The 20870-nt window shown below is 36.6% G+C and overlaps 1 protein-coding gene and 1 non-coding gene across 12 annotated transcripts in view; one reads left to right on the top strand and one right to left on the bottom strand.

The window, feature by feature from the left end:
* The window catches only part of SGMS2 (sphingomyelin synthase 2), a 176864-nt gene that overhangs the window by 114971 nt on the left and 41023 nt on the right, over positions 1–20870 (top strand). For 9 of the 11 annotated variants that reach the window (XM_074396543.1, XM_074396541.1, XM_003929474.4 and 6 more), the window contains one exon: positions 6644–6724. The exons of the other annotated variants lie outside the window; for them this stretch is intronic. The gene's annotated coding sequence lies outside the window, so the exon portion shown is untranslated. The remainder of the gene's footprint in view (positions 1–6643; positions 6725–20870) is intronic. 11 annotated transcript variants of the gene reach the window in all.
* Positions 15513–15620, bottom strand: LOC120363784 (U6 spliceosomal RNA). Its single transcript, XR_005579224.1, has one exon. It is a non-coding gene; the product is annotated as a U6 spliceosomal RNA (small nuclear RNA).

The raw sequence follows: 20870 nt of genomic DNA on the forward strand, positions 1-20870 counted from the left end.
CTCAGGTGTATATTCTGCAGGATCCTTACAGTTTTGATAATAACACTTCTGTATATCCTGATGAGTTACTCTGCACCCCCCTCTGCCTGCAGACAAATGTCCTCTGTCCCTAAACAGAGGGCAGCTTCTCTATAATAACCTCCTCCCAAATTTGCTTCTATCTTAATTCACATTTATGAGTTAAGTTTCTTGTTTTATTTTTACTTTTAGTTTCATTTATATTTCAAAGACAGGATTTTATTTGAGCATGAGTAGTAATCATAGTAAATATGTACATTTTCCTTTATTTTTATCAACTATGTAATTAGGCTATATTTAACTGGAGAGGCCTCTTTGCTGCTAGGTGGTACATCACCACAAATGGCATCTTGCTAAAAGGAAGACTTTTAAGGTTCCAGACTGAATGTCTTTTTTTTTGCTTGCCCCACACACAATCTGACCGAAATGAAAAATGTGGTGCACCATTTTATCCTTAGAGCATAATAATTTGAAATAGACAATGTGCTTGTCATAACAAATTTTTTTTAAAGAGAATGGGACTATGGTAGCTATTTGGAAATATGTTTTGGGAGTTTTTGTGTCATTTTTTCTCTTTAACATTCTAATTATAATAGCGACTCATGTTATTTTAGGAAATGTTATGCCTGGATAAGCAAAATAAAAATTTAAGTTATCTATAAATCTATTATCTGTTAACATTTTGCATTGTCTTTCTAGTCACGTTTATATTTACACATGCACCTTGTAAAACGGGAGGAATAGGATCATACACATATCATTGTTTTGTGCCCATAAACATATAATGTACCTTTTGTCATCATTCCCCGCTAAAGGTGATAGGAGCATTTCATTGTTCCACTGTATGTACCCACCATGTTTTTTTCTTTTTTTTTTTTTTTTAACAGTTCTTTATTCTTGGACACTTATTTCCTTTTTTTTTTTTTCTTAAACTGTTATTGGCAATGTCATGGTTAATGCGCTCAGAGCTAAATCTTTGTTCACGTTCTTAGGATGTTTATAGAGTATAAGAAATGTGTTTACAGTAGCTTTAAAGAGCAGCTTAATAATTTTATGTTGGAATTTAAAGAGCCAATTTAATACATGGAAAAAAGGTATCTTGCTTCTTTGAGTTTCTTTGCTCACTAGTAAGGTTAAACACTTTCTCACTTTAAATGTTAAAGTATAAGAGTTTATTTTCTTTTATTGCAAGTTTGAAGGCTTTTATTTAAAATTATTTAAACAAAATAATAGTATCACTGTTATGATACTATATGACCCTATTGTCATTGCTCATGACTTTAACTTTAAGGGGTTAAGTGTTTGGGTATAACAACTTTGTGTCATGAAAGAAAGAACAAGATTGACAATTGTCTAGGCCATGGAAGACCTAACAGAAACTGTAGAAAGCAGAGCTTATGAGACAGAACTTTTTAATAGGTGTGTCAGCCTTTCTGGGCTTAAAGAAAAAGTCCTATTTCTTGGATATTTTAATTCAGTCCGTGTTGGGCAGAGAGAATTACAGAGTGGCCTTTCAATATATTTTAAATTTAACAGTCTGTAATTAGAAAACACTATTTGAGTTCTTATAAAAAACTTTCATTCTTAAAGCACCCATCTAAATTAGTGGTCATTCTTCCCCACTCCTTTTCTCCCTCCCCTTCACAGTCACATTGGCCATAGCTGTACCCATGGACTCTGCTTCGGTAATTTTCAGAGTTCGAACTTGTGGGTCACTGTTTCATAATATTAAATGATATTAGTGAGGCCTACTTTGTCCCTTTATAAGATTACTTCAGTGACTTCCTTATCTTGAGGGGAACTGACATGTGACTCTTTAGGGACACATCTTATAAAGTGGGAGTTAGTCAGTGAACAAATATTTATAACCCTCAATTCTGTGCCAGAAAGCAGAGAATCTCACACATGTGATCCCTTCCCTCACAGAGCTTGCAGTCTGACTGGAAACTGACGAGCAAATCTTGACAAATAAATAACCAAAGTTGCAGTTAGCAAACTGTGATGTTGGAGAAAAAGTATAGAGTAATGTGGAGCAAGGGAAAGGAAACCGAATGTGGTCTGGGAGGGTCGAGAAAGGCGTCTCTGAGAACACACAGGAGTGAGTTACGAATGCCATCTCTTGCTCTCCTCCCTTGCAGAATGCTGCATTTAGTATCCATGAACTGCAACGGAACTAATCTATTTCTACTCTTTTTAGCAATACTCCACAGGTATTAAAATGAAAATACATTGCTATAGTTGATTAACCACTAAAAGATTAGTACCATTTTATCTGAGGAAAACATTATTAAATAATTAGCCTTAAGAACAACATACTTTGCCAAATGGAATGAAAAAGGTTGATAAGTCACTGGGACATCAGCTTATTCACGGGACTGTGTAATAGCCATGGAAATTCAACTTTATCATGTCCCCCATATACAATATGGGACTATCTGAAGGAACCCGGGTCCTCTTCTAGCTATAAATCATATAACTAGTCTTTTAAAGAAAATTTATCTACTGTCCGATTTACAAGAAAATGTAGCTTAAGCATAATAGCTTTTGTAATTTGGAAAAGTTCCGTGTTGAACTGTTAGGTAGAACCTGAGATGACTATGACTAATAGGAATATTCTTCCAAGTTGTTTAATCCCCTGAGATGATTATGGCTGTTCTTTTGCCAGACAATGACTCTAAAGTCCATTAAACTTAAAAACAGATGCTTCTAGGGGGAGTTGCTTTTCAATGCATCAGGTTACTCAGTGTTTTTATGTGGTGATATTTTGGCCATCTCCTAATGTTAGAGAATTTGTTTCAGAAATCTGGAACTGTCTCCTCCTCAGCTCTGGTTATCAGAAGCATGACAGAGGGAAATGAAAGTAAAAGGTGGACTGGAGATTTCTGGTGCAATTGTGAGCCGACCATCAGGGCTGTGTATTTGTATCACATTGCCTTGTCTTCCTCTTAAAGACATTCTAGAGTTATGCCTTGGGATTTATTGAGAGACATGGTAAAAAACGATCAAATGACATCACATGGTGGTCTTCCTGGTCTGCAGTATTGCTCATTGCCTGTTGTGTACAGGCCTGCAGTGAATGTGTTAAAGCGAAGTGTCAAATGCTTTCTTTTTCCTCCTGGAGAACAAAATATGGTTCCCTTTCCCCTTCCGCCTAACATATGGAGATACACACATTTTCTTTCTCCCTCTGAGTCTGGAAATTTTTTTTCCCCTCTAGCTACAAAGGAGTTTAGAGCCAAATATGCAGCACAGTTTTAGTCATTTTGCAAGACTTAACTAGTACGCTCTATTTTAGTCATTTAACAAATACATATAATGCGTACTATATACCAGGTGCGTTTCTGATCTCTTTTATTCTGATCTCTAGTATTAGCTTCTTCGATTCTTTTTTCTCCATTTATTTCTGCTTTATTCTTTCCTTCCTTATACTAATTCTGGGTTTGTTCTTTTCTAGTTCCTTGAGGTGCATCATTAGGTTATTTATTTGGATTCTCTCTACGTTTTTGATGTAGGCATATGGTGCTATAGTATTCCCTCAGTACTGCCTTTGCCTTGTTTGTTAGATTCTGGTATGTTATGTTTCCATTTTCATTTATTTCAAAAAATGTTTAAATTTTCTTCTTAATTACTTCGTTGATTGTTCAGGAAGATGTTGTTTAATTTCCATGCGTTTGGGCAGCTTCCAAAGTTCTTGTTATTGATTTTTAGTTTTACTCCATTGGAGCCAGAAAAGACACTTGGATATGATAGTGACTTGAATTTGTGGAGACTTGTTTTGTGGCCTAAGATATGTTCTATTAGATATGTTCTGTTCTGGAGAATGTTCCATGTGCTGCTGAGAGGAATGTGTATTCTACAGCTGTTGGATGAAGTGTACTGCAAATATCTGTCAGGTCCATTTGGTCTCAAGTATACTTTAATCCCAATGTTCTTTATTGACTTTCTGCCTGGATGATCTGTCCATTTCCAAAAATGGGGTGTTGAAGTTCTCTACTATTATTGTCTTGCAATCTGCCTCTCCCTTTAGATCTATTATTTGTTTTTATATAACCTTAGATTCTTTTAAGAACCTTGTTAAATTAATATTGTTATTGTGCCTATTTATAGATGAAGGAACTAAGGCACAGGGAAATTAAGTATTGTGCCTGGAGCCACAATACTTAATCGTGGAATCATGCTAAGTGTGGATTGGGCTTCAGAATCCTTGTTCATAAAAGCTTTGCTGCCTCTGCGATGATTTGCTAGCGGGAGCAGGTAGAACGATCTTCAGTCCCAGGAGAGAGCTCTCCTTCTTCCACTACATTTCGTGATCAAGAACCCTTCTCTGTGTTTACCTGGCTCTCTGATTCTACATTAATCATCTCACAGTAGTATTTTGCAGTTGTTGTTGTTGTTATATAATTTACTTTATTCCTTTGTGAAATTGTACATTCTACTTATACATTAAAATAAATCATAAACTTCTAAAATACTATTTAAAATGAATGTAGTCTTAATGTCACACCATGTTAAGATGTATACAGGAAGAGATTTTGGAGTAGTAAGCTTGAATTTGTTTTGTATTCCAGTGTCTACCCGTTTGCCCATTCTCTTTTTTGACAAGGGCACACATTTTCAGCTTGACTAGATGAAAAGCACCAGGTTTGGCCATGTAACTGAATAAATTCTATAAGCTGACAATATTAGAACTATGATTAATACCATGCGGTAAACAATTGTAATTGTCCACAGACTTAGAGCGCAAAAGCAACTACTGCTTTAATTTTATTTGCGTGAATGGAGTGAGTAGGTTTGGTAGGTGGAGTCAAGAGAGGGTAATAACTAGAGAAACGTTCCAAATGAAATGAGACAGACAAACTCCAAAAACCGGGTGGTCTTTCCAGTGGGGTAAATGTGTCCCACAGGGAGTGTATATACCAGGTACAGTATCTGAAGCGTGAAACTAAACTGCTTCTCCTTTTTAATGGGGTCTGGAAATGCTGACTGGAATATAGCATTTTGGACCAGTTGAAGTTTGTTTCATCTCTTCACAGCATTTCAGATATTCTTTTGTTTTACTGAGATATAATTCACATACCACGAAACTGGCCTTTTTAAAGTATACAAATCAGTAGTTTTTAATATATTCACAGAGTTGTGCAACCATGCCTACTCTTTAATTCTAGAATATTTACTGCACTTCAGAAGAAACCCTATACCCCTTAGCATTCACTTTCCATTCTCTTCTTCCCCCAGCCCTTGGCAACCACAGATCTTTCTTTATGGACTTGCCTATTCTGCACATTTCATGTAAATGGGATCATATCACATGTGGTCTTTGTGACTGGCTTCTTTCCCTTAGAATAATGTTGTCAGGATTCATTCATGCTGTAGTGTATATCACTACTTTATTACTTTCTGTTGCCCAATTAATATTATAGAGGTTTGCCACATTTTGTTTATCCATTTAATAGTTGATGGACATTTGGGTTGTTTCCACTTGGAGGCCATTATGAATAATGCTGTTATGAATGTTTGCATACAGTTTTTGCTTGGACTGGTGGCTTCATTTTTCTTGGGTTTATACCTAAGAGTGACACATTTGTTCTTGAGTTTCTTCCAAGAGTTGAGTATTTTTGATGAAGATGGGATCTCACCTAAAAAAATCAATTTCTGTTTGCAGATGAGTGTACCTTCTGCAGTTGTTAAACATAGATTTTAATGAAATTTCTTAGGGAGTTAAAAGAGATACATGTATGCACTGTTGGGTAGTCTCAGGCTATACTCTTTGGATATTCATATTGTGGTTCTATGAACTATAGACCTCTGGCCAGTGGCATATATTTTGCATCCACCCACAAGGCAAATTTTAACTAGTTAAAAAGTCATTTAAAAACTGCAGCAACTGTATGGGTTTCAAAGCAAATCTTTCTCCATTTAGTACAAGGTGACAGATTATGCACAGCATATCAACCTAAATTTCTGTGCACATCAACCCTGTATATATGTGGTTCTTCTGCTATCCTATAAAGCCCTCTGCCCTCCTCTTCCCTTCTCTGTGCCCAGTTCACAATACTCTGGTAGTGCTTGCCTTTCCATTGTTTTTAAACCTTCATGGCTCATTCCTGCTTCCCGGCCTTTGGGCCAGCTGCTCCCTCTGCCTGGCTTACTCTTGTTTTTTAGCTGGCCCCTACTCCCTAGACCTTATTAAGTCTTAAGTATAGCTGCAGAAAGCCTGCCCTGACCACTTGCTCTACATCAGCCACACCAGCCTTCCCCTGACACTGGCTGACTTTTCTGAGTGGCATTGACTGGTCTTCTTGTTTATCTGTGTGTTCCAGTGTTAGAATGTGAACATAGGAGGGAAGGGAATCTGCCTGTCTGCCCTGCTCCAACGTTAAACAGGGGCTGGCAGGTGTTAAGTAAATGTTAGTGGAATGAAGGGCTGAGTTGCTCATCTTGTCCTGAAATGCCAGTACCTGTTAGAGCCAATGTTTTCCTGGTAACTCTCCAAGAGGCCAGTATCAGAGAGCTCTAGGAGGGCAGCATTAGAGGGCTCTTCATTTCACCTCCACCCTCAGAAGACTAGCAAAACATAGCAACAAAGCCTCATTCTTATTTAACCTCTGACTTTTTCTTCCCTTAGAGCTGTCATCCTCTGGCCCTAACACTCTTCTTGGAAAGGATCTGCCAGATACTGGGAGTATTGACTGCTGCAAGGATCAAGGTGGGCTTTGCTGTACTGCATGTGGAAACAGTAGGTTTGGTGCTTCCTGCTGCTATAGCATGTGTCTAACTTGCATCAGCTGAAGGTTGGCTGTCTTATCAGTTATCCTGCAGCTTCGCTGCTGTCTTCCCTTCTCTGATTAAGACATTTCATAAATGCCTTAACTCTGAGAATTTTTATTTTATCCTCAGAAGAGTCTTAAATTTCAGGCTCTTTCAGGTGAGTGGACATTTTCTCAGTCTTGGATTGCCATTTTAAGTGACAGCCAGAGAAACAGAGGTAACCCCAAAACTTCTAATCTCTTTGCATTACTGCCAAAAGAGAGTACTCAGTTAACTTGTCTCAACCATGCCTTAAGAAAACAGAAAATATTCAAAGAAATATCAGTCAGCCATGCACCCTTGAGCAATAGTACTGAAATTATTACTAGCAAAGTTATTCTGTTTTTGTAGTTATCTAAACCAAAATCAAAGCGCTGCAGTAGTTATACGAATTCTATGCCCACTGAGGAGGAAGAGGTTTTGCTTTCTGTGGTTGAAGCTGTGCAACTCAGTTCACTGCCTGGAGTACTTTGAATTTAATTTCGAGTGTAATTTTATTCTTGAAAGTAAAAATAGCAGTTGTATTTTTTAGTGCAAAAGGTTTTCTCTTTTCCTGCTCTATCTCTGGGCATCTTACAACTAGGGCTCATTTGACTCTGATGATAGCTGTTTTTTCTTTTCTTTTTATCCATTACTGTCTAGTGTGGTGTTTGCCTAAGAAGATTTCCACCCTAAGATAGACACGAGAGCCATGTAATCCCAAATTATTTAAAATAAATATTTGTGGGTAGTTAAGATTATTCAGCACAGTATTCTATAGCATTATTTGTCTTCTGTGAAATTCACAATAATTCTAAGAATGTTGCTAAGGTTAGAATGCCTATTTTGAGCCGATACTAGAAATGGCAGCTATTTCTAAATATTTGACACCATTGATATCTTTCGCTTTGTCTGGTGGTGTCTGTCTCATTGAAGCTGAGTGAAGAAAAGAATTCATTTATTCAACAAATACTTACTGAACGCTTTCTGTGTGCCAGGCATTCTTTTCAGTGTTGCGAATGAGGCAGTGAACAAAACAAAATCCTTTCATGAGCTTTAAGAAAACCCTCAACTATCCTCAGCCCACACACCAGAGCAGAGAGGCACAGAGGACTCGCCTCGCTCGCAGGTATTCTGGGAAAACTCCCTCCAGGATGGCAGACAGGCACAAGCAGGAAAGGAGACAGCAGAACCCTGATTTGGAAAATAAAGCAGTCTTATGTTCTAATTTCATCACTGCGGAATTTTAGAAGCGTGTTAAAATAATAAATCAAAAAAAGGTGCTAGGTTGATAGAACTTGGGCTTAAAAAATAAAGGATTACTGTTTTTTTCCCTTTTTAATGTCCCACACACTTGATGTAAGGATTACTTTTTAAGTATACCATATTCATACATTTTTTGCATTCAGAGAGTGTGCCCAAATTCTGCCTCCACCATCCTCTCAGCGTCAGTGATTGTCTAATGCTTCTTTCCAGAATTTCTTTATGCATAAATAAGCAAATAGGAGTATTAATTCCTATTTGCCCCGTTTATAATGTAAAACATAGCATACTATATTTCTCGGCAATTTATGTTTTTTTTTTCCTTGCCATATATGTAGGAGGATTTTATAAGTGAGTACTAAGATACTTTCCTCATTCTCTTTTTTAAAGCAGTTCTAGAGTAACAGATTCCATTTATGGATGTACCACAGTTAAAATAGTGATCTATTGTTGGACAACATTTGGGTTGTGGCCAATTGTTCACTCTTTAACAATACTGCTGTAAGTAACTGTATGTAGGTTCTTTTGCATGTATGCAATATATCTATATAAACTTGTAGAGTTGCAGGTCATAAGGTATATGTGTAATTTTGATAGCTATTGTTAAATTGCCTCTCTGAGAGGAAGGTTTTCTTACTACCCGTCTACTAGAAACTTGTGAGAGTATGTGCTGTCACCAGGGTCTGGATATTTTGCCAATTCTCATACCTTAAATACCAGACTGGGTTGTGTGCCTTCGGAATGTGTTCTTAGAGCATCCTGAACTTTCAGTTATCTAAACATTTATCTCCCTGTGCGATAATGATTTGTTTGTTTCTCCAACTAGACTGCAAGCTTTGTGAGGCCAGGGACAAGATCTGTCTCATTCACCTGACCATAACAGACATTCACATATCTAATGAAGTTTAAATAAATTTTTAAAAGACGAGACAATTAGTGGTAATTTAGCTCTTAGAGTATACAAATGCACTAAACTGGCTTGCTGTCATAGATGGGGCTCTTCTGCTATTTAATTATTAGAAATCTTCAGTCACAGCATGGGAACAAACATTCTTTTATGTTACTGAAATTTGTATCATACAGGTAGTTGGCAACAAATTCGTGAGCCAGTTATCTATCTGCTGGCAATTTGATTTCCCAAGACCTAAACTCTGTTTTCAGAATCTGAAGAACTAAGCTTTCTATTTCCGGTTACCTGCATGAGCTGGAACATTTTACAGGGCTTCAGGAGGCCCACTACAAACTGCGGAGTGCAAAAGCCTCCTTAAGAGACATGACTAAGGACTTTGAAATTGGACAGTGATTTAACCCACTTATTTCTTGCCACTAGTAATTGCAGCCTACAGTTAGCCAGTTCTAGATAATGAGAGTACTGTTTCCTTAAATCTGTTATGGACTTTGGTGGAATTCAATAATTTTTTTTAATACGGAAAGATTTTTTGTTTCCTTAACTATGCCTTTTAAAAAGAAAAAATATTTTGGAGGAGTTAAAGAATTAATATATGTTTAAGTCAAAAATCTTTGCTAAGTAAACTCATACCCATTTTATAGTTGTTAAAAAAGTGAAGTAATTAATATCCATGTGATTGTGAATAGTTCTTCTGAATATCAGGTGTACTGAAACCCCAAGGTTCGGATGAATATTATTGGGCGAAAGGAAGAAAGAAGAAAATTTTCTAAACAACTTTTGTGTCCTCCTGTCCGTAAACATTAAATAAATGTAGAACGCAGGACTTTCCCACTAAGATTAGGAGTAACATTTAAGCACACCCTTGCGTCTTATTTTCTTGTTTCCATAGCAGGCATGTCCTCTGACAAGAGCAAAAACGAAAGAAACAACAGAAACCTCAGGATGGGGGCGGTGGCAGGGTGGCCTTTTTAAAACCACTTTTCCTCCACTGAATATTTAACGCATAGAGATGACTGGGAAAATAGTGGAGACATAAAATATTAGAGGAAAAGCCGTAACTGTCAGTGAAATTACATGGACTGTAAGCCCAGTGTGTTTTATTCTAGACTTTTGGCTCCTGGAGTAACCTAGGCACACATGCTAACTTCAATTTGAAGACGCACGTTAGTAAGGTGACTTTAGGTCAGCTGTGCTGTATATTTGTATTCATGATGGTATTGGAGGGTGAATCTCCTTGATTCTGAAGATATTGATATTGTGGTAATCAATTTTTGTTATTAAAAAAAGGGACAAATATGCGAATATATGAGAGAATGAATTCTTTTAGGAATGGCAAGTAATTTCCATGATACCATGTAACTCCTTTCCCTGTTATATGTAAGAACCCTGCAGCTTTGTCTTAAAGTTCTTTTTTCCCCAAAACTCAGTAAGAAAAACAGTAGCCTATACTCTGGCAACAAAGGATCTGTTGATTCTATGTACAGCATAGTGCCTTTTGAATGCTCCTGACTTAAAGAGAATAACTGAAGGAGCCTCTACCGACAGTGAGAAAGTGGGAAAGAACAGTGTCAAGTTTAAGCACTAAATCAGCAGTCTAGTGGTGGGAGGACATCGTGCTGAACAGATGTCTGCTTTGTGTCTGACTGTACCTATGCCTGAGTTGTCTTCATCCTGCCAAATACAAACAAGTTACTAGGCAACAGGAGTGATTCAGATGCTCTGAACACCTCACTGAATGAAATGTCTAACCACAATATTTCCAGGAAATGCCCCTCTATAAGTCACTGGGCAAGCCTGATAAACATTTGCACAGGCACTGAGGTCAATGACCTAGAGCTTCTAGCTTGTGTGTTAGGAGGTGGGGCCAGCTAATGTTTGGAAGAATGTCACCCTACTGGGCAAACATTGATAGTTACATACATGGTAACTATGAGGAGGAAGGGTTGGTGACAGGGCCAGGAGAAGTGCAGTCTCTCCCCGGAAGAACTCACAAAGATGGAAATCCACTGCCCTTAGGTCACATTTCTAATTGTAAAAATAGCCCAAGATCCCAGAAGATCACAACATAGCATAGTGGTCAAGAGCCTGGACTCAGATGGGTTCAAATCCTACCTCTGTTACTTGTTAGATTTCTAACTTCTCATACCTCAGATAGGGGTGGTAACGGTGGCTACCCCATAGAGTGGTTTTGTGTATTAATGTTAGTATTTGGGAAATACTGGAACCAGTGTCTGTCATAAACTCTGGAGAAGGATTAGCTTGCCCTCCATGCTCTATACAGCTTCTTGAGAGGTGGGGGGCTGAACTGTGAAGGAATGAAGAAAAAGAGATAAGTGAGGTCTTTTCCAAGGATTTATTTATTATGATTTTGAGGACTGCAATTATAGAAATTTTAACCATAAATCATTTAAGAAAGATCTTCAAGGCCTTTCAGCATTATATACTTTGAGAATTATGTATCAAAAAATGACATCAGGCTTATGCAGCAGAAAGACCATGTGATCATGGAACATTATTTTAGGGCTTCCAGTGGATATGTAATGGTCTGAAGCTAGATAGGGGTTTTGCTCTACTGTTTTTTACTTCTGTTATATCCCCCTTTTTATATGAGATATGTTATAATAAAAATGCAATCACAAAAAGTAAACCACAGTAAGTCAGATGAAATTTTTGGGCTCTGTGTCACATATGGAAGCCATAATTATACAGACACATTAGTGTCTCACTTAGGAAAAGGAAGGTACCTGAAGCTGTCTGGGAAAGGGTAAGATAATTCTGGTGTCTTTGAGTGTGTGGGCTGCCACATTCATTCAACAGCTATTCTAGGGCCGGGCTGCAGGTTCTTGGCTAGTGGCCAGCTGCACCAACACAAATATGACATGGACTCTGTCCTTGCAGCTCATAACCAGCAGAGGAGATAGCCCTGTGTAAGCAGTGAGCTTTAAAACCCTGTGCTGGGCTAAAGCGATGTGTAGGAGCATAGGTACAGGGAGAAAGCCAATGGCATTTAATCTCAATCTGATCCTTAAGGGTTCTAATTCCCCTTGGATTTATTTTTGGAAGGGAAATCAGAAAGCTAGAGAATTGTGTTGGAAATGTGTCACCACATGCCAGGCTAATGGCTCCTCAGTTCCTGAACCTTGTTTTCTAGCAGTGATTAAACCCTGCCCTGAAAGAGTGGTGGTGTTAGGAGATGCAGTGGAGAGTAAAAGTAGTTGGAAACTTTTGTCCTGAACTTGCGGAGTCTCTCTCTGGTTCTGTCCTGGCTGACTGACAGATGGTGGTGTTTCCCAAGGAAGTAGTTGGCGTAAAAGTCCAAAGGATGAAAGGGATTAGGGAGTGACTCTCAGGGTTACTTCAAAAGCCAGTCGTAACAGTTAATTTTGAATTATGTAGAAACTCTGGTCAGTGGTACAACATAAGTACGTGATGTTTTATTCAATCACTATAAAGATTTCTTTTAAAAGATGTATTTTTAATTGGCAAATAAAAATTGTATATATTAAGGTGTATAATGTGATATAACGATTTATTTATTCCCAAAATCATGGCCTAGTAACTTAAGGTTAACTTTTCAATCTCTACAAAGAGTAAAGGAGAAATCCCATTGAACTGTAAAATTTCCCAGCTTTCCTTGAAGTCACAATACAGAAAGCACTTACCTGAATTTAATGTTGAAGGCAGAATCCCTGTTTTATATTCAGTCTTATGCCTTGAATAACTTTCTGTAATTGTATGTTGGTTTGGGGGAAATGCATTTAAGTTTGGTTTATTTTATGAATAACCTAGAGGTTTTTCTATTTTATTACCATTTACATGAATTTAGATTTTCAGTCTTTCATCACGTATCTTTATGTTACTTGGTAGAAAACTGTATTAACATTATTCATCAAATATTACTGAACAAACATAACATTTTCAAAAATAGCCATAAATAATGCTTCAAATAATTCAAATAAAAAAGTTTGCTAGAATTCACATTGTTTATATTTGTTCCAAAAAACATTTGGGATAGGAATTTATGGTTTTAATTAACAGAGTTCTAAAACATAATCAGCTGCTTTCTCAAAGCTATCTGACTTAGGAGTGTGTGTCATGTATGATGTTAGGACTGGAATAGTCTGCAACCCAGAAAAAAATACACAATCTGGGATTGCTAATCTATTACCAGTGAGGTCTCATCTAGCTTGTTACTGTAAATTGTCTACCTTTAAACATTAATAATAATGGAATTGGTAGTTTAATTTTAAATCAAAATATGCAATTTCAGATTACTTGGAATATTGTCGTATTTCAATTTTAGGTATTTTGGAAAAGGCCTTTTAAAGCACCAACTATTTATAAACACTAATCAGTTTATACTAATTGGTATTATTCTATTTCCTGATTTTGAATCTTCATTTGTATATGGGTCAGTTAGTATTATAAAGCATAATACTTTACTCTTTTATGTTCTTTATTGCTGGCCTCTGAGCTCACCCAATAACTTTTCTATTGTTTCACCTTCTAATTAACCATCTCTTGTTCTAGGGAGTATGACCTTTCACCTTCAACTTTATAAAATTATTTTCATTAGCTTTAATGCCTTATTTCTTCTCTAATAAACCTGAATCAGGAGCTTTTCATTAAGATCCTATTTAATTGGCGTCAGTCCTGTTGGAAACCCCACCCCCAACCCCATCCTCATAGTGTCCTCTTGTTCCATTCAGATGCCTTAAGTAGTGACTGGAACCTAGTGGGTGATTCTTCCATGAATTTATTTTCCTTCTCATGTGACTTATTCTGACTGTGTGATTGCCATGAGAAATAAAGGTATAGGATCAACTATAATATGCCAATGGCCAATCATTTAGCATAGTCTCTTATTTGAGAATGTGATGGGGGTAGGAGAGAAGAAACTAAGGACTAAGGAGATTGCATTAATTCTTATTAAATGGCAGAGTCAGGGTTATAACCTAGATTTTAGGATTCTAAGATGTTACAATGTGCATTTGACCTGTGTTTAATTTGCTTCTGAGATTAGCAAGGGCATATTATAGGGGCCATGGTTATTGAATAAACTTGTTATCTACTAATAGTAAATTCATATGGACATGTTATCCATAAATTATCTACATCAAGCTAAATAAAAATACCACATTACAAAAAACTCTTGGCTGGGTTCGGTGGCTGGCACCTGTAATCCTAGCACTTTGGGAGGCTAAGTCAGGTAGATCATCTGAGGTCAGGAGTTCGAGACCAGCCTGGTTAACATGGTGAAACCCCATCTCTACTAAAAATACAAAAATTAACCGGGTGTGGTGATGCACACCTATAATCCCAGCTACTCAGGAGGTGGAAGCAGGAGAATCACTTGAACCTGGGTGGTGGAGGTTGCAGTGAGCCAGGTTTGCACCACTGCACTCCAGCCTAGGTGACAAGAGCAAAGCTCTGTCTCAAAAAAAAAAAGAAAGAAAGAAAGAAAGAAAGAAAGAAAAAGAAAAAACGAAAAAAAAAAAAACTATTTGGGAAATAATTGGTTTCTTATATGATGTCTCATGGTGATGTTGTGAGCACTAGATCATATGATGGTTAGTATGCTCTTTAGCAATAAATTATCTTACCCTACTTCTTTTCTTTCTGTGAGACATGGGATTTTTATTTACCTTCTTTAACATTCTTTGGTGAGAACACTCACGTATCTTTTCTTTGTTTTTATATAATGATATATTTTTAATATGGCCAAGAGTCTTAGAAATCTAAAGTTATGCTGTTACGCTGAGAAAACTACAACTGAGGATTGCAAAATTACCGACCCAGTATTAATCATGACTTGTTTGTAGCCAAACTGAGAGAAAGATTCTGGTCTCTTGACTTCTGTTCCAGGGCTTTGTCATGGCACTATCAGCTTTTAAACTTCTATAGCCATGGAGCCCAGATTTCAGTTGAGATTTTATGTAATCTCTCTAAAATAGAAGGAGAAGCAGAGTTCCTCAGTTGAAAGGATGGAAGCCTGAAGACACACGCACAGATCTCCCCAAGGCTCTGTACTGTAACAGACTGGTCTCTTCTCAACATAGTTCACAACACAGATGAAGTGTGTGGTCCTCCTCTCCTCCTCCAGATATGGTCTAGTTCTTTTCCGTCCCCGATATCTGAAATGAATGTACATGGAAAGGTTTGGGGAGATACCGACCAAGCCTGGGAATCACATTTATAAATGCAATGCTAGTCTTCTCAGTTGATTCTGGAACATTTTTCCTGTGTGTTGAGAGGAAGCAGCAGGGGAGATGTTGCTATGAGAATCCACTGACGTCTGATGTTGGTTCTTCTGACATAGCAGGGCTGTGCTATACCATTTCCTTTTCTTTGCTGTGAGAATTCACCTTGAAGCTGTGTGCTGTGCTCATTTGTAATGCTTTTCCCAAAGAGGGATAGAACAGCCTGCTGAGTCAGAGCTACCAAAGTACCAAGTGCTGGCTTCACTGCTTACGAGCTGGTGACCTTGGGCAATTTAACTTCATAGAGTTGTGGGGATGATTAAATAAGATAACTAAAGCATTTAGAACTATGTTTTTGGGCATTTGCATATTATCCTTGTGTGGGGGCCATTCTAGTCTCGGTATTGTTCCAATTTTAGTATATGTGCCGCTGAAGCGATCACAGGCTAATTAAATTTAAATCATTAATAGGATAAGTAGTCAAAATTATTAAACACCTGGAAAATATTCCAATCTAGTGTTAAACTGAAAATAAAATATATTTTTGGCAGAGGAAATATAGCATAATAGTGATAAAGCCCAATTAGCTTTGCATGATCACAACGTTGATGAAATTGTTTAAAGTATATATTTGTAAATACTTTTCCAAATAAAAGCTCAAAATAACAACAAATCCACACTATAATAATCACTTGGCTTTGCAGTATAAATTAGATTGTTAAAGCACTTCGAGAAATTTTCACTTCTACTCAGTTCTGCATGATTTTATTGTTGTAGGTAAGGAAAGCTACATGAAACAGTCAACCAACATTTCCTACAAAACTCTTTTTGACAGTTGATTTTCAAATTAAGGTTTCTGATTGCACTTCAGTAAAAACCTCTGCAAAGAAAGTATATATTTAGGCAGTTATCTGTTGAAGAGCAATAATGCCCTTGATTAGTACATTCTTGTTCTTAAAGTCGCTGCCACTTTCAGAGAAAAATGAAGCCTTTTCCTGCTCCTGTAACCATAGGATTCTGGAGCCCTATTTTAGAGTTAGGATTTTCTTTATCCACTATCCCTTTTGTACCTGTCTTTATCACACCCAGATATTTTTCACATTTGAAAGCTTTATGATTATTAAATATTACATTCAAGTAATTTTGTGCATTTTCTTACTATTGACAATCTTTGAACAAGTCTGATTTGCACTTACAGAACACCGTTTTTAAGAGGTTTGTATAATTATGTATGAATGTAGGTCAAAAGGTAGAAGTAAAGAATAGTAGCCATACTGTGAACGTGCTGGGCACAAAGCACCCAAGAGGGGAAGGTTGGTTTCTTAAGAAGCAGAAAATTATAAATTGGTGTTTCTTGTTGAAAGGGAAATTAGAGGAGAGGGGACACTGGGTTTTGTAACCCAATGGGTAGTAAGTGCTATATTTGAAAGTTCATTTCTAGGTCCAGTAGCACATACCAGGGAGTTGTAGCAGGAAAGGTTTGTTGGAGGATGTGTCACCTGTGCTGAGACCTGAAGCACCAGAGGCAAGTGTGTATGCAAGTGGATGGGGGTGGGAAGAAGACTGGTCTACTAAAACATTTTTATATAATGCTTGATAAGAGGGGATATTGTATGTGAAGTAAACAGAAATTCAGTAAATATGGTGGAAGCCCAGGATTTAGGGGATGAACAAAAAACCAGTTTCAAAAACTGAGCCTGGAAGCACAGGTAGAGGCCAGATTATGAAAAACCTGGTACGCAATGCTAAGAAACAATAGATGTCAGAAGGACATGCCACCATCTAAAAAGCAGTCTTGAAAATAAGTAATTGGATAAAGGTGACCTGACTGGATATTTGTTTTAAAGAAATTGTGTTAATTTTGTTAGATGTAAAAATGGTGTTTGGGTCATGTTAGGGGAAAAAAAAAATCTCTATCCTAGAGAAGTATACTGACATATTTACAGATGAAATTATGTAGTCTCTTAGATTGTGTCCAAAAAATAGAGTAGAGGACAGATTTAAAAAAAAGATAATCGTCCAAAAAAAGGATAATTGTCCAAAAAATAGAGTAGAGGACAGATTTTTTTAAAAAAAGATAATTGTTGTAGCTAATGAGGTTTACTCTATATTTTCTACTTTCATTATGTTTGAGATTTTCTATTATAAATTTTTTCTTAAGTCCAAATAAGCAACAGACTTTTAGGGAGCCATTTAAGGACTTTAAAGAGGTCAGTAAAGCAGGAAATAGACTAGGAACAAAACCAGAGAGGAAGGGAGTGCTGCATTAAATACCGTGATTGTGGAGCTGCCAGTTTCTCCTTGTGTAAGAATGTCCATGATTTTATATTTTCTTGGTAAGCTGTTCTCTATTATCTATTTTCTCTTTAATACTTTCACTTTGTACTCTAGTTGTAAAAGTACTAGTAATGCCTGCTATTCCTAATACTGTATCAGCCTTTTCTTTACAAAATAATCTTGTATGTATCTTTATAGTGGATGGATTGGATCCATTTAATATTTGTTGTGGCTGTTGATTTGTGTGGACTTAGTCAGTCCTCTGTAAGAGGTGTCTGTGAAAAGAGAGCAGAGGTAAATAGAAGAGAGATTAAAATGGACAAGATTTGGAGTGATTTTCAGGTGAGTAGGGGAGGGAGTGTGAAGTTAAGTGATAGCTAACATTTTATTTACTCTGAGTACCTGAGTGGATGGTGGTACAGTTTCCTGTGATAAGAAATGGAAGAGGAGGCAGATTACTGGAAGGAAATGGCAAGTGTGTTTTGGTTCATGAGTTGCAAGCATCTGTTTTGTTTTCTTGTTGTTCTTAAAGGTATGAACTCTTAGATGGAATTCATTCTTTTCCTTTAAAGATACCCCCCATTAACCCATAATCACTTTTGTCGTTTTTAAGGTTGCCTCTAAAGTATAGATACACATTAACCAGAATGCCATTTTTTATCTTGTTCGGTTCTGTATGAGCTTTGGAAATGGGCTCCCAGTGTCCTATGCTTACTGCTGCAGATTATGCTGCAAGAGATAATTTTAGAAACAATAAAAACAAAAACTCATTTTCTAGGCTGTTTCTTTGTTTCATGGGAAGCAAAGAAGTATAATTCTTTGATATTTTTAAATATAAATTTTTGATAGCGTGTTTATATTTTTAAAAGCAATCCAAAGTGATTATTTATAGGTAAGCACTTTTATTTATATAGGGTCATCAATGAAAATTAGATTTAATGGAAATAAGATTATAAAATTACATCTTTTAGCTTCCTAATGCTAATTGAACATTGAGTTTGTAATGTTTCCTGACTACCTCTTGGCATTATGTTCAGGTTTAGAGACAGTGCTTTTAATCATCCTGTGTTTTTCTAAGCCCATTTCACCCTTTAGAAAATAGTCTGTTCAGAGTTCACTCCCATGGATAGACCAGTGCCAAACCAAATAGGATAACTACTTTGCTGATTTTCTATTCACTACTGATAGGTGGAGCTTGGCATTTTAAAAGGCTATTAACAAAAAGAGAGACTGTTTTACTTATTTTTGATCTTATTTTCAGTTTTTTATCTATGTACTCTAGACTTTTAAAAAACTCCTGTTAAGTTATACATATAACCAGTCATTTCTTTCCCATTCTATTTCTGTAATTTGGATTTTCTTTTCACTTTTATATCTACCTGGCATATGGTTTCACTAAACTTCAAATGTTATTTCAGGCTGTTTTCTAATTTGTAAAGCTTTTACCTCTTATTGTTCTTTTTAAGTGACTTTTGCTTGGGAAGCGGGGGTGGGGGGGTGGGAAGGGGGGAAGGGCAGTTACTGAATCAAAAATGCCTTGAGGACAGGAGCCAGCCTTTTCTTCTGTTCTTAGCACTTCTGACAGAATTCTGCACAGAACAGGAGGACATAAATAATTCTGTCTTTGTTGGCTGTCTGTTTATTTACTTTACCTTCTAGGCTATCAGCAATTTTTTAACAATTCTCCATGTTTAACCAGCAAGTACTGATATCTTGAGTTGGGTCACTCTTTTTCATTCAACCCAGGGTGCAGTTTTAAAAGTTTTCTATCCTGTAGCTTCTATCCCATTTACTTAAGATAAAATGTAAAAATTTCTGCATTGAAGGTCAAATTGAATTCTGAAATCCTGTTGGATATTTGATGGCCTTAACTTGTATGACTCCACATAATGTTTTTGTTTTTATTCTTCCTCTGCTTGTAGTATTGCATCTTTAGCCTTTTTAAAAAAGCCTAATATGCATTAAATACTTATTAAAAAACAGCACTGGGATGATCAATTAAATAAAAGTCCATTATGACCAGTGTCATTAGAATACTGCACACATGGTATTTTGAGCTATTATAAAAGGAAAAGAACTCAAAGGCAAAAATCCATAATTGAGTAAGTATGGGGACATTTTCAGAGGAATCTTTTTAGTTTTAGAAAGTTTTATTAGTACAGGTTTTTAGAGGGCATTTACTGTAACTGGATCTCAGTGGGTTGGAACATAGATGTTCCTGATGTTCTTTTGACTTGATGGTGCACTGGTTTTTCTCTCTGACAATGATTGTTCATTTAAAAATTTTAAATTGAGTGTTACGTCATAAGCCTGGTGAGCCTAGTTTGAATAGTCACCCTGTTACTTTAATGCCCCATCCTGCTTTATTTGTCTTTGTAACACTTTTACTCTTTATTATTGTCTTACATTAGCAGAATATAAGCTCCATGAGGGAAGTGACTTTTTAAAAAAACTATTGTATCCCTAGAACAATACTAGTACATTGTATCCCTAGAATAATACTATTAACATTATTGAATGAATCATTATCTTAGCCAAGCATAGTATTGGCACCTGTAGTACCACCTACTCAAGAGGCTAAGGCAGGATTGCTTGAGCCCAGGAGTTAGAGGCTGCAGTGAGCTATGATTGTGCCACTGTGCTCCAGCCTTGGTGACAAGAGTGAGACTCCTCTAAAAAATAAGAAGAAGAACAACCACCTTTGTCTTTCTAGGCAGTACAATTAAAACATACTGCTTATTTGTTTTTCAATGCAAAAAAGATAATAAGTGAAGTAAATGTTCCATGTAATATTACCCTTTCCAGTAACCATTTAATTTATATAGCACAATTTTATTTATATAATATACATTTATTTATAATGTAAACTGGTCGCATTTTGATGGACAATATGTTTCTGGTTTTTTAGTTTTACAGATCCGGAATCACTTAACTGCAATTTCAAAATCTGAACAGTAGTAGAATTACTGTGTCAAAAGATAGAAGCATTTCTAAAACTCATCACATGTTTACAAAGAGATTTTCAAAAGAATGGTACCAATTTATGATTCTACCAGCAATTCAGTGCAGTTTTTATGCTCCTTTCAGATTACAGCTTAAATTACGTTGTAATGGAATTTGTTTGAAAATAACTTTCCAGTGTTTCTTAGCCATGAATTAGAATAGGGTAGAAGCTTGTGTGCTAATTTGTCAATGAGACAGTCTGTAGGAAGTTTTTATTATTGGTAATTGGGAGATATTTAGTCACAGGAACTCTTTTGCCTATGATTTGTCAGAGAAGGTATAGGGGAAATCAGCTCCAAATAGGAATTAAAGAAATGAGTTCTGGCTCACCTCAAATTTATCTTCTACTTCTGTTTCTCTACTCACTGCAAAAGTAGATATCACAGCAGAAGTTCTTCTCTGTTCCCCATGTG

The sequence above is a fragment of the Saimiri boliviensis genome, chromosome 3 (assembly GCF_048565385.1).
Source record: "Saimiri boliviensis isolate mSaiBol1 chromosome 3, mSaiBol1.pri, whole genome shotgun sequence".
Lineage (NCBI taxonomy): Eukaryota > Metazoa > Chordata > Mammalia > Primates > Cebidae > Saimiri > Saimiri boliviensis.